Genomic DNA, 21,947 nt, shown 5'->3' with positions numbered 1-21,947 from the left:
GTTAAGTTTTCAGGGTAGTAAAAGATTAAATATACCTCAAGTAACATGTGATTGCCAAAGAGTAATCTTATTTCTTGCCCTGTATAATGAACAGGGGTTAATTAAGCAAATTGCTATGTCTTCTCAGCACTCTGTGCTTTAAAACCTTGACAGGAGCAAAGCATGATTTGTTTAACTATAAAGTATGTGGACATTCACACTCAGTGAAGACAGCTCCAGTCTCTTGACCACTCTCTCAGAATCTTAGATACTAAATAATAGAGCTTCAAATATTCTTTCTTAACTTTTTGAAGTTAAGTGAATATAAACAAGGTTTCATAAACTACAAATATCCCTAAACTGGGTAACAAATTTATTGAAAGCTTAAATACAATCATCTCATTTTATCTACATCTAGAACTCCATCATTATGGTTAATAGACTTTATAATTCTATTTTACTACCATTCTGTATATCAAAACTCATCTACAATCACTTCAAATACAGTATGATTAACAAGTCTGTGATTTCCTTTTCAAATGATCATCTTAAATTTAGCACATTCCTGATCCTTTTAGTTTTAATATTACTATTTTAAGAGACAATAATTTTTTAAAAAGCTTTAAAAAGTTCTGTGAATTACTAGAATCCATTGCCTAAGTGAATGTGTAAAAGTGATACCGCGTAAGTCATTTCCGTATTGCTTTAGTTCACTTTGGCCAATCCATGCGTGGCATTCAAATACATTTTGTGATTAAAACAATAGAATGCACGCAATTAAGGAAAAGAAATCCTCTTTTACTGAAGAGACATCTTAAAAAATCACACTGTCAAAAATCTAAAATTAGTACCCACATCAGAAATCTATGCAAAAGTATACTCAAGAGCTTGCCAATTTAAAGTCCCAAAACTAATTTTATTAAAGTGCAACTACAGAAAAAGTCAATTTGCAATAACAAAAGTTACAAAGTTCTCAAATAACTTGAATCAATAAATATACAGTCTTAGTAGTAGAAAATATTGCCATAAATCTACTGCTATGATAGATAAGCTTCATAGCAAGAAAAAAACAACAGCTGGAGGTAGGAGAGACTTCAACGTTTTATAGTTAAATGTTTTTATTAAAACTTTTGGTAAGGTATGAAAATATCTTTTCACTTCAGAGATATTTCATACAGAAATATGTATATAATAGTATATGAGACCTGTGTGTATTCACTGCATCTCATTTTCTTATTGTGGTCACAGACTAAATATACCCTTTCTGTGATTATTTTTAAGAGATAAAAGTGGTTGTAATTAAATGGACAAAATCATACACTGAATACAATACTGAATCACTCAGTTGAATCAATTCTTGATATTTGTGAAAAATGAGTTATGTATTTGATGAGAAAAATTATACCAGCTTGAGTAACATAATTATTCTCCACTTCCCTTTTCATCCACTTTCTTGAAATTCTGAATGTGCAAAAGCTAGAAATTGGTGTCCATTTGCCTTTCCTACCACGTCACTGCAGAAAAACCATTACAGAATTTTTACTCCACTAGTGTAATGTTGTCTAGTTCTAATTAATCCTCTTATGTCATTCCTCAGCTGTCTGGAATTGATGTATATTAATTCATAATTGTGGGAGTAGAAAACAAAGCACATGCTGGAAAGCTTCTGCTCTACTCAAGGCAGAAATTTCCAATGCTAAGACTATTAAATTTGGCTCTTGTAATGTCAGTTTGGATAGAGCCTGCCTGTCACAGTCATAACCAATAGGCATAATGTCTCTACAAATTATCAGCAACACCCAGAATGTCAATGCAAAATTAATCTAGTTTCTCACAAAGCCTTGTGTGTCTAGTCCCTAGATAAAGGAGAACTCCAGCTATATTTTAAGTCATCTGGAAAGCTAAATCAACACATCATGTTAGGCACTAACATCTGCATGCCAGGGTTTTAGTTTCCAAAACCCAGCTGGGAACTCCATCACAGGACTATAGCCTATCGTGAAATCAAAACAGTTTGGCCCTCTTCTACCTGAATCTGATAAAAAAGTGATTACTACAAGTATTTTTGCTTTTATGTTTGGTCTCATGAAATGTGAGTTCCATCAAAAAGTGTCATTTAAAAAAATTACTTCCTATAAATGACTCTTTAAACAAATATACAGACAAAAATTATACCTGTCATCCCTATTGCTTTCTAGCCTTGCATATGTTTTTGAGTTCAAAGTAAACTTGCCTGTGTGTCTTTGAGTTCATATCGAAGAATTATGCTTTTCCAATCTCTTACCTTAATAATTTAAACCAAGGAAATCCTGCCACTCCAGTTCATTGACAAATTCACAGATGAATTTAGCTTTCTTGTATCAATGGTTGATCTAAAACCTTACCAAATTCTTGTCTAATTGACAACATAAAATCTACATTTGGTCAACATGTTCAATACTGGTCTTTAATTAGAATAATTGAAATTTTTCTGCCTACTGAAGCTTATTAGTAAGGGTCATCAAGGAAAAGCTGCCGCCCCAAAATAAAGTAAGCACAATCAAAATGTAAGCAATGTGAGCTTCAAAAATATGGACTTTTGGAATTTAAAGTCAATCTGTTTGTCTCACATCAAGAGACATTTTTTGAAAGAGCAGATCCTTGTTATTCTCTAGGAATGTGGCAGAATTTATATTCTAAATAAGAATAGCATCCATGAGTAATGCAATGATCCACATGCACTACACACAGTGGACAAAAAGTTAGCATGTTGTTCCAAGAATCAGTTTCCTTTGCCAAATGGAATAGGGAAAGCTGTGCAACCAGAACTCTCAGCTATTTCGTTTTCACCTTCAAATGCACCTCAAATTAAAACTGCAGTTTTCTCACTTAGGAGTTTTACCAAAATGCATCCATTATAATAATCCATGATAAACACATTTTATCTGACTATACAGCTGAAATGGTTCTCTCCGGTTCTCAGATTTAAGGGGGATCCTGAAAGTCCAACGTGTGGTTGACAAGTGTTCACCATCTCTTGTTAGAGTTTTAGGCAAGGACACATTAAGAAGCCAGTAATGAAATATCATAGATTTATAAAACTGTATGAAATTACTGGATACTTTTTGTAGTTGTAGGTGATAAAATTGGAAAAATTTTAGGGCTAAAATTTTATAAACAATAATAAAAGCTTATTATACACGTTTCTAAATACACATGAAGATATGTCTCCTAGTGCATTACGGATAGGTTGGGAAAAGGCACATGCTGACCTTAGTGGACAAGTTTGTGCAGATGTGGACGGAGGATGGTTGTTGCTTCTGCTCTACTGGAGAGCAGGGGATGGAATAAAAAAATTTTTAAAAAAAGGAAAGCATCATTCTAGTCTAGTGACGAAGAGAGATCTTTTTATCATCATTATTGCTTGACCGCCCACTCTTCTAGATGCCTCCTTATAAAGAGTAGTTTAAAAAAAAAAAATCACAAAATTCTTCTTCTGTTTTGAAATTAGCAGAATGTTTGAAATTCACTGCCAAAATATACTGTTTCTGAAAAGTATCCAGAATGCTACTGCCTAAAACACACTAATGCTATTACTACTCTTACTATGTAATGTCCATGAATGTTCATTGTACACTGGAAAGAACCATGCATGCCTCAGGTATGGCTGTATCATCAAGCCATATGCTTAGTGTCTAAATCTGTACCCTAAAGGAATTTAGAACAGAAATGTTAAATTAGACTTCCGCTTTTCTTTTTTATCTTTATACAAATAATTATTTGGGGGCACAAGTGACTCTTGGTGACGTGCCACAATTTTATTTTTTAAACTAGAAGTTCAATCATAGAGGCGGTATTGCTTAGCAACTACAAGCAAAGCCTCTGGTGTAAAACTGCTAGGGTTCAAGTCCTAGACTACTCTCCATTTACAAGAACTGTGACCTTAAGCAAATCATTTAACTTCTCCTCAGCTGGAAAAGAGGGATGTTAACAATACTACCTGACCCACAATGTTATTGTTCCTATTTAAGAAGTTAATACATATAAAGGGCTGAGAAGAATGCCAGGAGCACAGTGAGTACTCAAGTAAATGCTGGCTGATTGTCATTATCTGGTGTTGGAAATCTACTTTCAAAGCATTGCAAATGAAGTTACTAGAAATAAAGAGATAACAGTGCCAAAGGGAATATTGCGATCTTCTCTTTACAGATTCCCAAATATCTTCCATTTCTCCCATGAAATTGTTTGCTATTTAGCTGAAATTAGTGTGGGTTTTTTTTGGCCAGTGACTTTTATAAATGTTTAAAAGCATGTTTTACATTTTTTAGTGATAATGACTAATCCTGTTACTCAATAGTTAGTTTCAATCACAATTCATTAAGATTAATATATTTATTCTTTTTAATGTTAGCTTTTCCCCTATATAGGCTACTCTAACTCTGTTATGGTTTTCTAATGTTGCTTTTGTCTAAACTCCTAATGAATTTATTTCTCTTCCAGGCAAAACATTGGAAGGCACAGTCTACACAAGTTCATTAATCTACAAGCATCCAATTCCAAATCAGATGCCAGTGGGCATCATCTCTTTGTCCTTTTACAATAGAGAACTGATTTGATTAATCATATAGCTGTGATTCACTGTATTGTCCCCAGAATGGCTGACTCTGACAAAGCTCCATAAACACGCGGGATTTTAAGCCTTGGCCTGTCCAGCTTCTCACCTTGTCAGAGATTGCTTACATCTCATTCCACCAATTACTGCCCAAAATAGCTAAAATGCCTCTTATGCAAAAATCACAGGGTATTCATTGGACACTCATGTATTTCTTTTATATTATTTTAAATTCTTTATAATTTGCTGTCACCTGCATTGTGACATTAAATAGTCTTGCGATTTTTCAAGTAACCTACATATGACCTTACATCCAGGGAATAAATATCTAGAAAACAGATCATGTCCATATACTCATACGGTTAAGGAAGGCATCTTTGTTGCTGTATACTCAGGATGTGAGCATTGGATGAAGTTGCTTAAAATGAAAAACAAAAAAATGTCTTGTGGCCAACATGTGGCATCTCTGCAAATGTACCTCCTCCATCTATATCAACTTCCCAAACTTGCAAAGTAACTTCTAAACCCATCCACCTACAGCATAAAGCAGCCTTTTTGTAATACTTCTACCAAAAACATGGATAGAATTGAGTTTTCCTAAAGTTTTTGATACGATGAAAGAGTGTAACGCAGTAAATAGTGATAAATGCAAGCAAATTTTGAGGTCCAGATATCATTGAGATATTACGGGAGCAAGTACTCCTAGGCTTCTCTCCAGGTTTCAGAATCATCCTTGTAGGGCCGTTTCTGCTGTTCTGGAGAAAATGTGGTAGGCTGTGCTATGGCAATACATAGTTCTAGTTTATATTCCTCTAAGCAAATACCACTTGTCGTTTGACATTCAGGTGGCATATTTGGGGGCTACTTCAGCTAATTTGAAATTCAGTCCTTTTATTCCCAAACTTGATTTTCCTTCAGATGGACAGTTCTGATTATTTACATTTTTCTTCAGCTTAACTCTATTTTGTCTTTGAATGAACAGGTTACCAATAAAATCGTTGAGTATTATTCAATTTAATTAGCTTTTCTAAAACTTATCCTAAGAACAAATGATACCATCAATCAAAATTACCAGTGTCTGACTTCAAAAAAATTGTATTTACACATTATCCCCAAACTATGTATAATTCTCCAATATTCACAAAAGTTGAAATACTAAATTCATCTTAATGTCTTACTACAGAAAAAATCAAACATAATTAAAGTAATATTACTGATAAAAATATGGTAGCTACATACTATTTTAAATGGACAGTTTTCTAAACAAACTCTAAGCACTAATAATCTTCTTGAGACTTTATAGTTCTTCTGTTTTGTGATTTCTGATTTAGGAGGAAAAAGTTAATTTTCTAGTTCAGAAGGGGAAAATTAATCAGTCAGAGACCTCAAAGAAGATAATGGCAACAGTCTGTTCTCAATACTAATGCAAGAGAGTGATAACATACATCTTGCAAACAATGAGAATACTGCAAATCGTTCATTGTCGGGAGAGACTGAACCATATGATTTACTTTGTAATTGTTTTTCTTGAGCCAATGTTAACATTGATTTGCACTGTTTGAACATATATCAACTGATGATAGAATGAAGTAGGCCAGACGCATGTTGGGTGGTAAGAAGAAACCTGCCAAAGAGTGATGTTTCCCTAAGTAATTAACAAAAGCTGTAGCTTAAATTTTAATAATAGAAATTTTAAAATGGCTGAATCCAATGATCTATTTTTCAGATGAGAAAATTGAATTCTCAAGTTGCTAAGTGAAATTTTAGCAAAGTATAACTGGTTTAGAATAGATATTATTGTTGCCAAAAATTAGAAAATACTGTGTATCAAAGTTTTGAAAATAGGAAAATCTAAGTATTTATTTAAATTAACCACTAGTGGTTTATTTTCTTTGGTAAAGCAATGCAGAGTTACTTATAAAAATCATAATAAGCAAGGAATTAAAACTACATAATAACACCAAGTTAAATGTCATTGTCATTGTGAGTAATGGTGAGACTGCCACATTTCTGATTTTATGTAGAAGTTGGTTAACACAGACAGGATAATCCTCATGTGATTTCCACACCATCCTTCATTTAAATGTATCTGTGTTACTAAGCGTAATCTAACCTGTTGTTTGGTTCTAAATTAGCTTTCCAAATTGTCCATATTTTCACATTATTGAAAAGTGAATTACATTTATTTTCATGATTGGTCATATAATACATTTATAATTTCCAAAAAATGTTTATGTTTTAATCAATAAGTTTAATTAACAAGAGCTATTACACACCTTATTCCTGAGGTCTATATATTTTACCAGGTTTCAATTTTGTAGTTCATGTATATTACAGTAATTACTTGGAGACAGTTGCCTAAATATCCACAGAACAGTTGGAAAGATCTTTTTGGAGTTAGGCACCAGCTTGATGGTTATCACTGAAGCCTATCTACAATTAAAATAGTACATTTTCTGGCAGTAAGAATTTATCTTAAAAATACATTTGCACAAAAATGTGCAAAACGGTGCAAAAACAAAGATTTTTTTCTCGAATATTATGTTAAAACTTTGAAACAACCTGCTCATATAAACATTCACCCATATGTAAATTAGTGTTTTAGAAATGATTAAGTTAAAAATAACAATACTGTCTTGCCTGAAACGTAAAGCGCAATTATGACATTTTCTTCTATGATTAAAGAAAACCAAAATTTCAGGATATGAATGTTTCTTAATTTAAGAAAAAAGTTTATATAACAAAGGTCTCTATTTTCAAATTTATGTCATTGCATCCATTCTTTTAAATATTGTGATAAATATTCATAAGAAAATGGACTTGTCCAATTCAGAACCATCTGGAGGTAAAAGCCAATTAAACCAAACATTTATTCTAGCTAGAGTTTAACATCTATGTTCCATGTGTATGTTAGGCTTATGTCTTTTTGAAGGGCTAAGGCTGAACATTCTTTTGCAGAATATCATGACTCAAAATATCCCTTTCAAAATGGATCCCTATGAAACTCCATTTTTAGAGAACACTGTCCTTTTTAACTCGAGTTATTATTCAACATTATCAATGTGTGCCATGTTTTTAAAGTGATTTTTTAATATAGCAAATATGCTAATCTCATATAGTTACAAAAATGAAGTTTTACTTGCAACCATATTTTATTAACACCTTTGCCTGTAGAAGAAGTGTGATTTTAAGGATGAAAAGTGTATTTCCCTCTAAATTAACCAAAGGATAAATTTAAACTTGGCATTCTTATAATTAGAGTAATAGATCTTAGAATTTTATTACCCTACTGAAAGATCAAGTCTCCAGCACTAGTTAAAAAAAAGACTTTAAAAAATATATTTCAGGGAAATGATGACATCAATTTAAAACTGAGAGAGAGAGAACTCATATATATATATTTTTTTAAAATAAGGGAATTCCAAGGAAAAAAATGTATTGTGCTTAAGACCACTGGAATCTTTTAAAGCAAAGACAATGTCTTATTCATTAAAAAAAAAAAAAATCCCATTGTCTAACACTGTTCCTAGATCACAGCTGTTACTCAATAGATGTCTGTTGAATAACAGAATTAATGAAAAATAAAAGAGATTAATTTGCGTATATATCAGTGGATCACATCACAGTTCTTTGGCAGCAGAAAAGTTTCATAGTTCTATAAGGCAGAATTAAAAAAGAATACACATTTTAAAGCTATAATATATAATTCTGGGATAAGTTTTAGTATCCATTAAGGAAAATATAATATAGTTCAGTGTTCTAGTGATAAGGTTGGATATTGTCTAGTTGTCAGGCTTATGCCTGAATAAGATAAGTGCTCAGCAGGCAGAAAAAGTCCTTCGCATTGCTAAATGAGAAAATCAAGTGAGCCCTGATCACATAAAGAAAGATGTGAATGATGCAAGAAATATAATTCTCCTCATAGAATAAAGTATTTAGTCATTATCTGAACTGGAATTTACATAAAATTCCTGGGATACACATTCACCTCTCCATTCTAAGAGTTAACAGAATAGATCATTGATAGGGACAACATAAAATGGTGGTCATCTTAATTTAAGTTTAGCTATATATATGTAGTAAACACGTATATACACTTGATGCCATGAGAATGCTAAATATCTCAAAAAAACTATGAACCCAAATACTTAAAGCCTGATTCTTGCCATTTAAAATGTGTCTAACACCCTCATTTTGCCTGATTATCTCCTGTTTGCCCCTGTGGTGGGATTAACTAGAATTTATTAAACACCTACTATATGCCATGCTATCATGCTATAATTCTTACAACAACTCCATGAGGTGTGATACCCAAGGTAACATCCACCCTATGTCCCCACCCTGCTCTGTACCCCAATACTGTACGATGGACATCACATCTTAGCATAAAACAGGCAGTGGTTTAAAGGAAATCATGCCACTTTGCCATGCATTCTCTGTTAGATTAAATTTTTCCAAGAACAAAGAGTGAGTTTTCTTATCATTGCTTGTTTTGTTTTAAAGTCCTTTCTACCTATTGAGCCACTGTCTATAACTAAAACAAAAGACTGATCCAAAAACAATCAAACAGCACTGAGAGGGTCGTAAAGGTCAACAAGAACTTAAAAATTTAATTTTTACGATCTAAGTCACAGCAAGGCCAATTGAAATTTGACTGTATCTACTTTCTATTTAGTTGATAAAGTTAACTAAATGAGTAACAAATCCCCACTACATTCTGCTCCAAATCCAAATCATTAACTTTATCTTGATGATTTCACCAATTCCAACATAAAGCAATGATTTTGGCCTCAGGATATTAAGAAAAATTATTTTTTCAGGTACTATCATTTGTGTAATATTTTTATTTGTTGGGTCTCAGTTATGTTATAGTGTCACATACATACTCAAACATTATAAACTTGCATATTAAGACATTGAAATCTTACTTATAGGGACTTCCCTGGTGGCATAGTGGTTAAGAATCCACCTGCCAATGCAAGTGACATGAGTTTGAGCCCTGGTCTGGGAAGATCCCACATGCTGCAGAGCAGCTAAGCCCGTGCGCCACAAGTACTGAGCCTGCGCTCTGGAGCCCGCGAGCCACAACTACTGAAGCCCACGTGCCTAGAGCCCGTGTTCCCCAGCAAACAGCACGGAACCTAGAGCCCGTGCTCCGCAACAAAGAGAAGCCACCGCAATGAGAAGCCTGTGCACCGCAACGAAGAGTAGACCCTGCTCGCTGCAACTAGAGAAAGCCAGTGTGCACTAATGAAGACCCAACGCAGCCAAAAATAAATAAATTAATTAATTTTAAAAAAATCTTACTTATAAATGAATATATATTAATTTAGAATCAGAGAAATAGTTAAAAAAAAAAACAAAAACTATTGATTATTGTGCTTCTGGCATAAATTTGATGAATCCCAGAAATATGATCCATATACTCCAAGGCATTTTAACTAGTATGATTATACCATGGATGCCATTACTTCAACAGAGATGCTTTCTAGTCTACGGAATAATTGGAAGCAAAACCCAGCAGGTTTCAAATGGCTCCAGCTGTGTTAAGTACTGACTGTGAAACAGATTCCCTCTCTTGTATGTTGTTTTGTAATAGGAGTGATGTATAAGGTGAAAATCCCCAGATGGGTAGAGTTCCTATGGGTAATTCATGGGGAAGTAAATTAATAACAAAAACTAAAAGAAGCAAGATAATTTTAAAACACAACATGCAAATGAAAATGGTGAAATACACAAAATGAAAGATGAAGCAATTATACAAATATGAAACAATAGGGACTAAGATCAAAAGAAAATATAACATCCTATCTGCTGTTCACTGATGCTGTTACAAAGATCAACTTTTCATAAATCCTAGATAACTTAAAAACAGTGTTTTAAACCTAAAACAGATGAACAGAGATAACTTGCTTTTTAAAAAGATATAAAACTCAGTTATACATACATATAATAGTTTGCATTATATATATGTATAACTGAATCACTTTGCTGTATGCCAGAAACTAACACAACATTGTAAATCAACTATACTTCAATAAAATAAAATTTAAAAAAAGATACAAAACTTAAATTCAAGAAAACCACCAAAAACAAAACTTAGAGAACATGTATTAAATGAAATTGGGCACCTCTGTCAGTGGTAAGTTGGTATCCTTGGAAAAAATAGGCGAAAAATAGGTAGGTTTTTGGAGTGTCTGCCTACCGTGGGCCAGAAACTACATGCACCCATGTATGCACTCAGTTTAATAACAACCTTATGGATTAGGCCTGATTACCTCCATTTTACAGACTAGGAAAGCAAGGAACGGTACATTCAAATGATGTATGCTATGTGACACAGTTTTTAAAATAGCAGTTCTCCAAGTCATTTTTTTTTTTTTTTATTTCAAATATCAAACTACTTTTTGTAGTAATCTCAGTTTTTTTCACGTGGAAAAGGAATTAAATAGGCCAAATATTCTCAAAGGTCCATTTTGAGTCTTGAGAAACTATTCTGTGAATTCTATTAGACACTAAATTTATCTTTCTAAAATTAATATAGTAGCTAGACACCACTTACTATTCAATTATTATTTTGCTGCTTTTTATAGGATTCATATGTGATTTTATGGTGTCGTCTGGATGGCTCAAAAGTCTATTAAGTGAACTTTAATGATGACTTTTTTTTCTCCTCCAAAACACACTGTCTCTATTAAGCAGATATCAAAGTGAATCTATTGATCATTGTTTAGAAGTAATCACTCAATTATCTAAGTAATCAAAGGTTAAAATAAAAATTTTGGATGAGGAGTCTTGGAAGAAAAGAAATCTGATCCTGTTTATGTTCACTCTTTCCCTTCTTATTATATCCTAACATGAATAAAGATGTTATGATGGGCAGACACAGTGGTGTGGAAGAAGTGAGGGAGAAAACGGAAACCACAGATATCTCTAATTAAGTGATACGAGAGTGTGCTCATGTACATTAGAATCAGCGGTTTTTTAACCCTCTGCTTCTCTCTCTCTCTCTCATACAAATGCAGAAATCACTAGTGAGTCAAGACACTGATAAAGCATATAAAGGTGTTAATTATATTTCACTGTTTACAAAAATCAAAAAGTCAAAATGCAGAGTCTAAGAATGCTTACACTTGCTCATCTATAGAATGAGGTTAGGTTAGTTGGTCTTCACCAGACCTCCAGAAATATGAATGGAGGTGTCTAGGGAGATCAAAATTTCTTAGATTAGAGACTATGGGGACTCCTCAGCCACCAAAAAAACCCCCCAAACCCAAAAAACCCCTTAAACCTAACTAGAGAGTTTGTCATCAAGTCCCAGCTGTTGCAGAGGAAAATAGGGACAGTAGCTGAAACCAGACAATCAAACTCTCCCCATATATACTTTTTGTTTAGGCCTCGTCGTCATATGCTTACCACAGTTTAATCTTACGGTCTAGAATTAGTTTACTGGGAGGTATTGCAGGAAGAACAATTTTGGGTGCAATGAATTGCCTTGTATTGATAATGTGGGTTTTTAAATAAATGAGTTGCAATCCTTTCCAACAAAAATAATGTCCCTAATGAAGAAAATGTTTCAAACTTATATCTGGCCTAAAAATAGTGTTTTTCAAGTAAAAGTAGGCACATATGAGGAAGAAATACCAGTGCAGAGGTAAGGTTCTAGACTGGAAATAAATGCTTTAGCCATGTGACTTGAAAAGAAACACAGTTTCTGTCTCTCAATCTCTATATAAGTTTACTAAGAATGGTAATATCTTCTTTCTGTAGTTGTTATAGAGATTATCAATGGAAATATGCATATATAAGGCATGATTCCAATATCAGCTGATCACTCTCATTAGGTCAACATTTACTGAATGACTACGAAGTTCACTCTTTTAGGAGCTGTTGTAAGTTTAGTCTTAGAAATACAAAGGTAAGTAATACATTGTCTCTACTTTGAGGGACTTTCTTATATTCTCCTTAATTATTAAGCTTTAAGTTATGATATACCAGTATTTTATTAACTTAGTTGTCATTTGAGACTGAAAGATCATGAGGAATCCGGGTTGTGTTTTGAACGATCCTGAATATACACCTGGGGTTGACACTGCATGGCTGGAGAGGCTGCTCAGCCCCGCCAATAACAGATGGTCCTGCAGGAATAGTTTAAACCCTGAGGAGTGTTGCTCCCAGTATCATCCAGAAGTCAATAACCCTTAGCTAAAGCTGAATTTAATTGTCTAAAACAGAGACTTTAGGTGTCAAAATGATTCTGCTTAATTATTACCATGTTTAAAAATCAATCAGTGAATTCAGCATAGTTTGCCATCACTGCTTGGCAGATTTTGGGGTCAAGACCGTGAATGAAAATGAGTTCATGTCAAACTAAAATATCCTAAAGATTTTATCTGTTTTTATTATGGTTTAATGTAATTTTGATACTCATTTCAGTGTGTAGCAAAAAAAGTATTTTCATAAAAATTCTGACATCTTTTTTTATATTGGAAATTTGAACGCATTGAAACATTATTAATCTATACAGCTAAATTTATTATGATTTCTTAACTTTGAAAATGTTATCAGTATAAAAAACCCAATTTTGAAAATTGCAAAGGAAAAACATAAATAGAGATTTTCTGTTTCTAGGAAGAAAGGACACACTGTGGATGTTTTATGCGACCCTTTATGGATGTTCTAGAGCAAAATATTTCTGTTTGACTTTTTTTTTTTGGAGGGAAGATACACAGAAATAAGTTGGTGTCATTGTCATTTAAAAATATATCCAGAAATTAAGAAAGCGGATGTATATGAGGTAACATAAGTGAACAAAGTCCACCTAAAGAATGACAAGAAATGAAGCAAAGAAAAGCTGTCAGTCCAGGTGTGTTCACAGCTGACAAACAAGGAAGGTTATTGTGATTCTAGGCTTCCAATGTGAAAATCGGTTCAATGGCATGAATATATGACACAGGCGGGCATCAGCTCACAACTCAGAACTCACTCCATTTTGTCTCCATTTGTCACTTGCACCCCCTACAAGAACTTTCCTGAGAATCCTACGTAGCTGTGTATTTGAAAGTCCTCAGCATGAAGCTGCTACCATGTGGAGGCACAGGTTGGCTGCAACCTCCAAATCCAAAAAAGCACCAGCATTTTTTTTCCTCAAGAAAAGATATACTAGGGAACTCCTGTCAGCAGAAGACACTGTCTTCCTAAAAAAGATACATCTTCATTATATATATCCTGTGTTTCCATGCTTCTCCTTCTTGAGGTTTATTTAATGAGGAAAAAAACCTCATTTACTGAATTGCAGTTGCTATTGTCTTGAACAAAAACTGTTTCGTTTTCAAAATCAATCATCTGTGATGATTCTCAGCAAGTCCACAGTACCTACTGTGGTCTGCACATGGATTATATATATGTTTTCTAGTAAGCAAAAATATAGGATTTGTAAAATCTTTAAAAAATAGGCATGGCTATTTCCACTGATTTTATATTTAACAGGACCTGTCAAAGACATGAAGCATTGAAGAACTGTGAGGCATTTTACTGAACCCTGTCATGAAAGTAAATATATTGAAACCCATGTATGTCTGGAATGAGTTGCTGTGCTCCAAATACACACTGTTTACAAATGGAGCAAAGGTGAATTCTAAAAATACAGTTTGAGAAATGATTCAATAGCAATTCCTTTGAGGATCAAAGCACTCACTTAGTAGCCAGCCCTCTTCATTATGGTAATGCTACAGTTTTATAGATACCTAGGGTTATAATCTGATTTATGTTTAGAGGAGAGTATATACACACAGTTGAGAGATTCTTGTAGGAGAGGTGAAGGCCACACCATGGACAGAGGTACCACAAGTAAGTATGAGAGGGCCTGCAACATCTATCTTGAATAACTAGAATCATCCAAGAGCAAATCTGTCCAGTCTAAGGCATGTATTTGAGATTTTATTTTTTCAGACACATCCAATGTTTCTGCATTTGGAAAAAATAAGCAAGACTAATTCCCTAGGGTATAAATCACTCTAATGTGGAAGGGAATGTGTTAGCTAGTTGTATTACAAAGCCTTTACTTCATATTTAATAGGCACCGGCAATACCAGCATTATACAAAGCTCTCTACTTTGCAAATCTTTAAAACGCCACTTAATTTTCAGCACTGATTTCCTGCAACCTAAGAGCTTATGAAGGGTTCACTGTGTTCATACCGATGTATGCAAAATGTGCCAGAACTTCCCTGTCTGTGATGGCATTCATTTGGAGGTGAATCCCAAATTTCTATCACTGGCATGCTTATTTCCGACTAAAATAAATATTCTTAAAATGAAAGCTGAAGATTAGGAGGAAAAAAAGGAGGCAAAGTAACTAGCACTGGAAGAGATATATGCAAATATCAGCTCAATGACAATTCTTCATACCATTTACAATTGAAGCTTAAAGACCCAAATACTCTGCAATCCATTAGTTTCTCAATATCCTGGAAGGGATTAGAGTATTTCTTAACTGCTAACAGACTGAAAAAGGCCAGAGCCTGGATATTAACAAAGCCGCATAATACTAAAATGTAGAGATGGTCAGATAGAAAGACAAACTAAGGAAGAATGTTAAAATACAAGATATTATACAAACATGGTAAAACTGAACCAATTTCCATTCCTTCCTGCAGCCTACATAATTAAACATCTACATAATTTTTTTTTATTAACAAATATTTATTGAGTATATATGGTGCACTGCTGTAAAGTGAATGGTGTTCTTTTTTTAATTAATTTATTTAATTTGTTTTATTTTTGGCTACACTGGGTCTTTGTTGCTGCACCCGGGCTTTTCTCTAGTTGAGGCGAGCGGGGGCTACTCTTTGCTGCGGTGCACGGTCTTCTCATTGCAGTGGCTTCTCCTGTTGCGGAGCACGGGCTCTAGGCGTGCGGGCTCTAGAGCGCAGGCTCAGCAGCTGTGGCACACAGACCTAGTTGCTCCACGGCATGTGGGATCCTCCTGGACCAGGGCTCGAACCCGTGTCCCCTGCATTGGCAGGCGGATTCTTAATCACTGCACCACCAGGGAAGCCCCCAACATCTACATAAATTAATGAGTGGTGAGGCTATAGTATACTCCTTTCAAGAACAGATAAGTTAATTTCATATATTTTCTCAAGGAATTCCGGGATAATTAGTGTAAAATGACTAGAATCAATCAAATGTGCTTCACAGATCTTGCCTGTGCATGTATCTTCACCACTCACAGCTGTACAGGTGGTCCCAAGTCCATCATTTTAAATGTGATGTGTGCGTATAGCACTGTAATCAATCAAACCACTAAAGATAGGGGGGAAATATTTTCACATGCCATTTAAATAATGGATAAGTATGTAAAAACAAATCCTTAATGAATGACTTCAAGTTCTGAATGCTTTAATGTTACATATTATGGCTCAGAAAATTCCAATTCTGCCACTATTCTTTTCTATAGGCAACAAACTGCCTATAGGACAACAGTATGAGTGAGAGAGATTACATATGGATTGTTTTCCCAGTTTATTCCTGCCATCATTCTTTACTGTTAAGGAATGGGTAGAACTTATTTATGAACTTCACATTTTAATGAATCTTGACTTAGGGAAAAAAAGAATATAAATCAAAACCAAAATGTCAATCATGGTAATATATCTTTCTTGTTCTATGTTTCTGATGACTGACAGCCCAATAGGTTTGTATCAAACAAAGGCAAAAAGCATGTGTTCCTTTCCAAATGAAATGTTGGACAGATTTAACAGCTATCTGAAATAACTCATGAAATCTTAAACAGTGAAGTATATTTCCTTTTGTAATTGAGACGTCATATTTCTACATTTGGATTTGCTTTTGTGATCCGATATAAATTTCAGGGGAGCTAACCTTTAAAAAGGTCATAACACATTAGCATTATTACTTATTGAACATGACTCCTATGCCTCTAGATACTTACAACTTTAAAGCGAGCCCCTTGTTGACTTGTATTCTTGAATTCTCACGATTACCTGGTCTGTGATTAGTGTCATATTTCAACAAACCTGATATAAATTTTAGGGCTCTGGTATGTAATAAATTCTGAGAAATATATTAAACATAAAATCAGCTGTCAAGAAAGCAAAAACTTAAAAATACACATAAAACAATTCTTGCTTAGTTTCCAACTACATGAAATATATGATATTAACTGATTTGTTAATATTACCAAGAGACAAATTTATAGTTTCAATAGAGGGTCCCCTTCAAGAAAACACCAGACTAAATTCAGAGAAAACTTACTGCAAGAATTTTAAGTGAAAGTGGTAAACAATCCACAGTTTTCTTTTTGCCTGTTTTAACTGCATGCAAGCTAAGAGCTCAACTCTGACAAAATCAAACTGAGAAAGTACTAAAAATGAGCCATGCAGTTGACATGGTCTTGAATTCTGCAAACACTCAATCTGGTACTGCTGGACCAACACAAGCACTATAGCTTTTCCCATTTGGTGCATTTCTGCATTACCCCACTCCCCAACCCGCAAAATTTAGAAATCAAACAATCTAAATAACATATTAAAAATAATTGTGAAAACAGAGCTTATAAGAAGATAATTTAAATTTCCTACCTCAGTACTGTCATGTAAAATAATGTAATGTGAAAAATAATTCATGAAGATGCCATTTCTAATATTTTGGGTGTAATTTACATACATCTCCTATACGTCAATAAGAAAATGAAACTTTAAGAGTCAAAATAATTCAGAACTGGTTATGAGGAAATCTGATTTTAGATCTGAGCTTTTGTATTAAGTCCAAATTCTGTTTTACTATTTCATGTATTATATTTTAATTTGTGCTATTATGAGAAGATAAAGTTTAGCTTGAAATATTTAACTAATAAGACTATGCATACACCATAAGAATATAACACATTAGTACAAGTACAATATTTACAAGGTAATTTTAATGATGCCAAAGCCTGTTCTGTGACAACATGAGGATGACTCATCAGAAGCTAAGGGAACATCAGTTTATGGTGTTGCTTATATATAGAATTCATTGCAACAAAATTTTAAAAATAAGATAATAGAATATTTTAACTACTGAAATTATTTTCTCTATGTTAACAAATGTTCCGTAATCAGTAGATATGTCCATGCCCAATACAGTGGTAACTTTTTACTTTTATTCTCCTTAAGGTTATTAGCAACAAAGGCTAAAATGTAACTTGAATTTTATACCTTAGGTGTATCAAACTGAAAAAATATATAAAATATTTGTCTCACAAAACCAAGAGGAAAGGTAGCCAGGCTGAATGGATGGCCCATGCTCATTTCAAATTCCTGAATGAATATCCAAGGGGTCTGGGTATCTACTAATTTCATGACATAGATCACTTAGCAAAGGAGTAGAAACAAAAATCACAACTGATAACATTTTAAATATAATTTGCATCTTGAGGAGCAATTTTTTCCATATGCCACCTATGTTCATCCCTCACAGTATACTGCAAAATTTAACAGTTTAAAATATCTTAAAGTTTTTGCTAGCTTCACATTAGTTAACATTTGCTCCCTTCACTTTCAATTTCATTTTTCTTTCTTACTGTTCTAAATAGAAATTCTATGACTATCTTGTGCATTTTACATGACATAACAGCATTTCAGTAACAGCTGCAGTGGGATTCTCAAAAATGAAAAGTAATCATAAAAGTAATATAATATCTCTGAATGATTGGGAATAAAGTAATTCCCTTTATGCTGTAAAAGTATATGTATACACTTGAGTATGGCATGCAAACACATTTTCAATATATAATTTCTTCAATATATACACAAATGTATATATGAGCAAATACTCTAGATTGTGAAAAGTTAAAGTAAGGATGTTTAAGCTCTAAAATAAGCATTTCATTTAGAAAATTAGACGTAACTGTTTACCCTGAACCAAACTCACAGTACAACTATTACAGATTGCTTTATTACCATAAGAAGTTGTCAAATGTAAATAAGTCACTTTTTTAATTCTTTAACATTTTCATTTATACCCCTGCCAAAAGCACAATGGGGCCAAGAAAATTAATTCCCCAAATGCTGTCAACCAGGTTGGGAAACAGCAATAAACAGCTAACTGTAAAGCCTCCAGCTACAATAAAACTGCGTCAATAAGAGCTGAGAGTTGGAGTATGCAAAAACAGGTCCTCTGGAAATGATAATCTGAAAGGGAAAGGGGCTGACATTTCTGGTCCCAATATGCTGAGGCAGTGGGTCTCAAAGTGTGGTCCCTGGACTAACAGCATCTGTATCACCTAGGATCTTGTCAGCAATGTAAATTTTCAGGCTTGACCCTAGTGATACTGGACCATAACCTCTGGGATTGGGGACCAACAATCCATGTTTTAAGAAACATTCCAAATGATTCTGAGACACCTTACAATTTGAGAACTTAATATTATCTTTTAAAAATCATATTCATTAAGAAGATATTTTCCTTTTAGAGAAAATATACCAATGAGCTTTATCATTTAAAGCCCTACTGGAAATGATAATGTTGTCATCTTCTCAACCTTATAACAGTGAACTTTGTTTATTTATGAATAAATATCAAGATATAATCTAGCTCTTTCAAAAAGGGACATTTAAATATACCAATGAGCTTTATCATTTAAAGCCCTATTGGAAATGATAATGTTGTCATCTTCTCAACCTTTATAACAGTGAACTTTGTTTATTTATGAATAAATATCAAGATATAATCTAGCTCTTTCAAAAAGGAACATTTCATTCAATCTGTGAATACTAAGGGTACTTCCCAAAATTCATAAAAAAATAATTTGTGGAAGATTCAGTGACAGATTTGTTATATTCAAGGAAAATGAAAGTTTAGTAAAATAGAGTGGTTGAGGAATGTGGTTTATGATTGTTTTATATCACCTGAGGGAAAACAGCAGGGGAAAAAAAGACAGGCAAAATAAGAATCAATGCACTATAACGAAACTCATGGTGTAAATGTCAGACATTATGTTTTCATTGTACAGACAATACAAACTCATGATATTTAAGTTTGGTAACCCTTTGCTCAAGAATCTTGCATTTTACCCCACACATCAACTAGCACCATAAAGTGAAAAGGTGTTTCTGTTAACAGCAATCTTTGCCCACTCAACTAAAAATCTTCACAGATTATACCTTAGTTTATAAATTCCTTTGAAAGCTTTTGTTGTAATAAACCCTACTTTTTCAAAATTGTGTTGCTTCTGGAACACATTTTGTATTTACGTGAAGCCACTAGTTGAAGTGAAGGAGCTAAAAAAAAGAATTTTTACTTTTTAGCTTAACTAGAACATCTTTAATAACAGCCATATAGTTCAGTGAAAAAATAATTTAAAGGATAGTATATATATGTGTGTTCTTCATTCATAGAAAATATGCCTCTTTCATGGTAAAATTGTACACATTGCTATCACCATCACCTGTCCTTACTTCCAGAAGTATTCCTTTTCTACAACATTGCAATTTTTCTTTCTCAGCATGAAAACTTCTAAAAGGTGTAAATAAGCAAAGCCATTTCAGTAGCTCTTTACCATAATAGTGAATTATAGCTAATTTGAACATTGAAATGCCTACAAGGAGAACAGCACGGTAACACATGGTCTCAAGGAATGTCTAAAATGCACTTTAGTTCCAGTTAGAGAATTACTCAGCATCTTATTTCCAAGATTACATCATACAAACAAATTTCCTATGACTGACTAAGCCTCGACAAAAGATCTTTCCCATACCTTGCTGAAATGCACTTAACGTTTACGTCACTGTACTATATATAGATTCAACTTTGGGGAAGAAGTCAGAAAAAGTGGGTCTGTACATCAATGCTCATAATACGCACCACACATAATATGAAAAGAAAGATGATGACGTGGGAATAATATCGGCATGTTTCTTTGGAAAACAAATTTCAGATTTTATATGAAAAGTTTTAAATCGTGTTATATTTTTCAAGATATTATGCAAATCATAAAATATCATCAGTATTTTGAGTGACTTTCCCATTAAAAGCAAATAATAAAAAGCCATGTTTTCTTTTCATTAAAATAGCAACTTTATATTTAAATCCACTTAGTTTCAAAAATTACTTTTCTCATCATGATTAACTATTTACCAACATTTATAAACCTCTACTAAACTCAGATATTTTCTTAACTTTAAAACATCAAACCTCTTTTAAAAAGCTCATGAAGTTAACATGAAAATAACTCATTCCAAATTCTATGTATATCCAATAACTTCATATTCTCCTCTAGAACCTCCAAACTGACTTATTTTAATTCCTTTCATCCTGTGCATTCAAGCTCTTGTACTTTCTAAATGCTCTAGATATTTAATCTTTTAAGAAATGTAGATTTTAGTTGTAAAATCATAGGAGTTATACTTAATGTTCTGAAAGAATCTCTGTGATTCACTGCCAAAATTATTTTAATAAATATCTTACTATCATGAAACCTTAAAGTCACTGCAGAGCAACAAACATTGGATGGTGAGAGACAGAGTTTCAATAGACCATTCTCACCCGTCCCACCACCACAGGAAAAAAAGAAGAAAACCTTTTGACTTTTCAAATACTAAGCAATGACTGTCAATACTATCCTGAAAATTTATTTTGCTTTACTTGATTCTCTAAAATCTGTATGTTCCTTATTTTTAACAAATTCAGATGGGTCATCACCATAGGTGGACTCAATACCAACAAAGATAGAACTTGGATTACAAAATCCTAGAAAGTTGGTGTGTGAGAGCTGATCACAAAAGAGCAAGCAAATGAACTGACATGCTAGTTGCTCCAGAGCAACTATCATTAAATAAAAGGTATCTTTGGCTATAGTACCAGCTTGATCTTTCCCTCTCCCTTTCCTTGCTACTGTGGGATTGGCAGCTGGCCAGCACAAGGGACATGATACCCTAGTGCCATCTACAGGCTATTATTGACACTCAAATTTCAGGGCAACAGACAAGTACCAGTGAAATAAATTAGACAGCGCTGCATTTAAATCTTTATTAACAAGGAATTATTAGACCTAAGAAAAACTAATTCTGGATTTGGTTGAAATATGAGTTTCTCAGCCTCTTAATCCCTCTTCATATGGCATATTTCACAGTTTAAAATGAGTTATGACAGATCACTTATGCATTACTAAGATGAGAGAATATTTACAATGGATTCATTCTTTTCTGTATAAATCAGTTCTATTAGGGAGAAAGTATTCCTTCTTCTTTTATTTTTTTATTTTTTGAAAGAGGACTTTGGCCATTGTGGACAATCTGCAAACCTTTCTATTCAACCCCCAATTTACTATATTACAGTAAAATCATCTGGAATTAAAGAGAAGACTTCCTATATGG

At 33.5% G+C, this 21,947-nt stretch overlaps 1 protein-coding gene across 4 annotated transcripts in view; it reads right to left on the bottom strand.

Moving 5' to 3' along the window:
- The window catches only part of PCDH9 (protocadherin 9), a 973,312-nt gene that overhangs the window by 947,783 nt on the left and 3,582 nt on the right, over positions 1-21,947 (bottom strand). The gene's annotated exons all lie outside the window — the stretch shown is intronic.

Source organism: Eubalaena glacialis, chromosome 16, assembly GCF_028564815.1.
Source record: "Eubalaena glacialis isolate mEubGla1 chromosome 16, mEubGla1.1.hap2.+ XY, whole genome shotgun sequence".
Classification (NCBI taxonomy): domain Eukaryota; kingdom Metazoa; phylum Chordata; class Mammalia; order Artiodactyla; family Balaenidae; genus Eubalaena; species Eubalaena glacialis.
The sequence above is the reverse complement of the archived record's forward strand: the minus strand, read 5'-3'. Positions and strand labels throughout refer to the sequence as shown.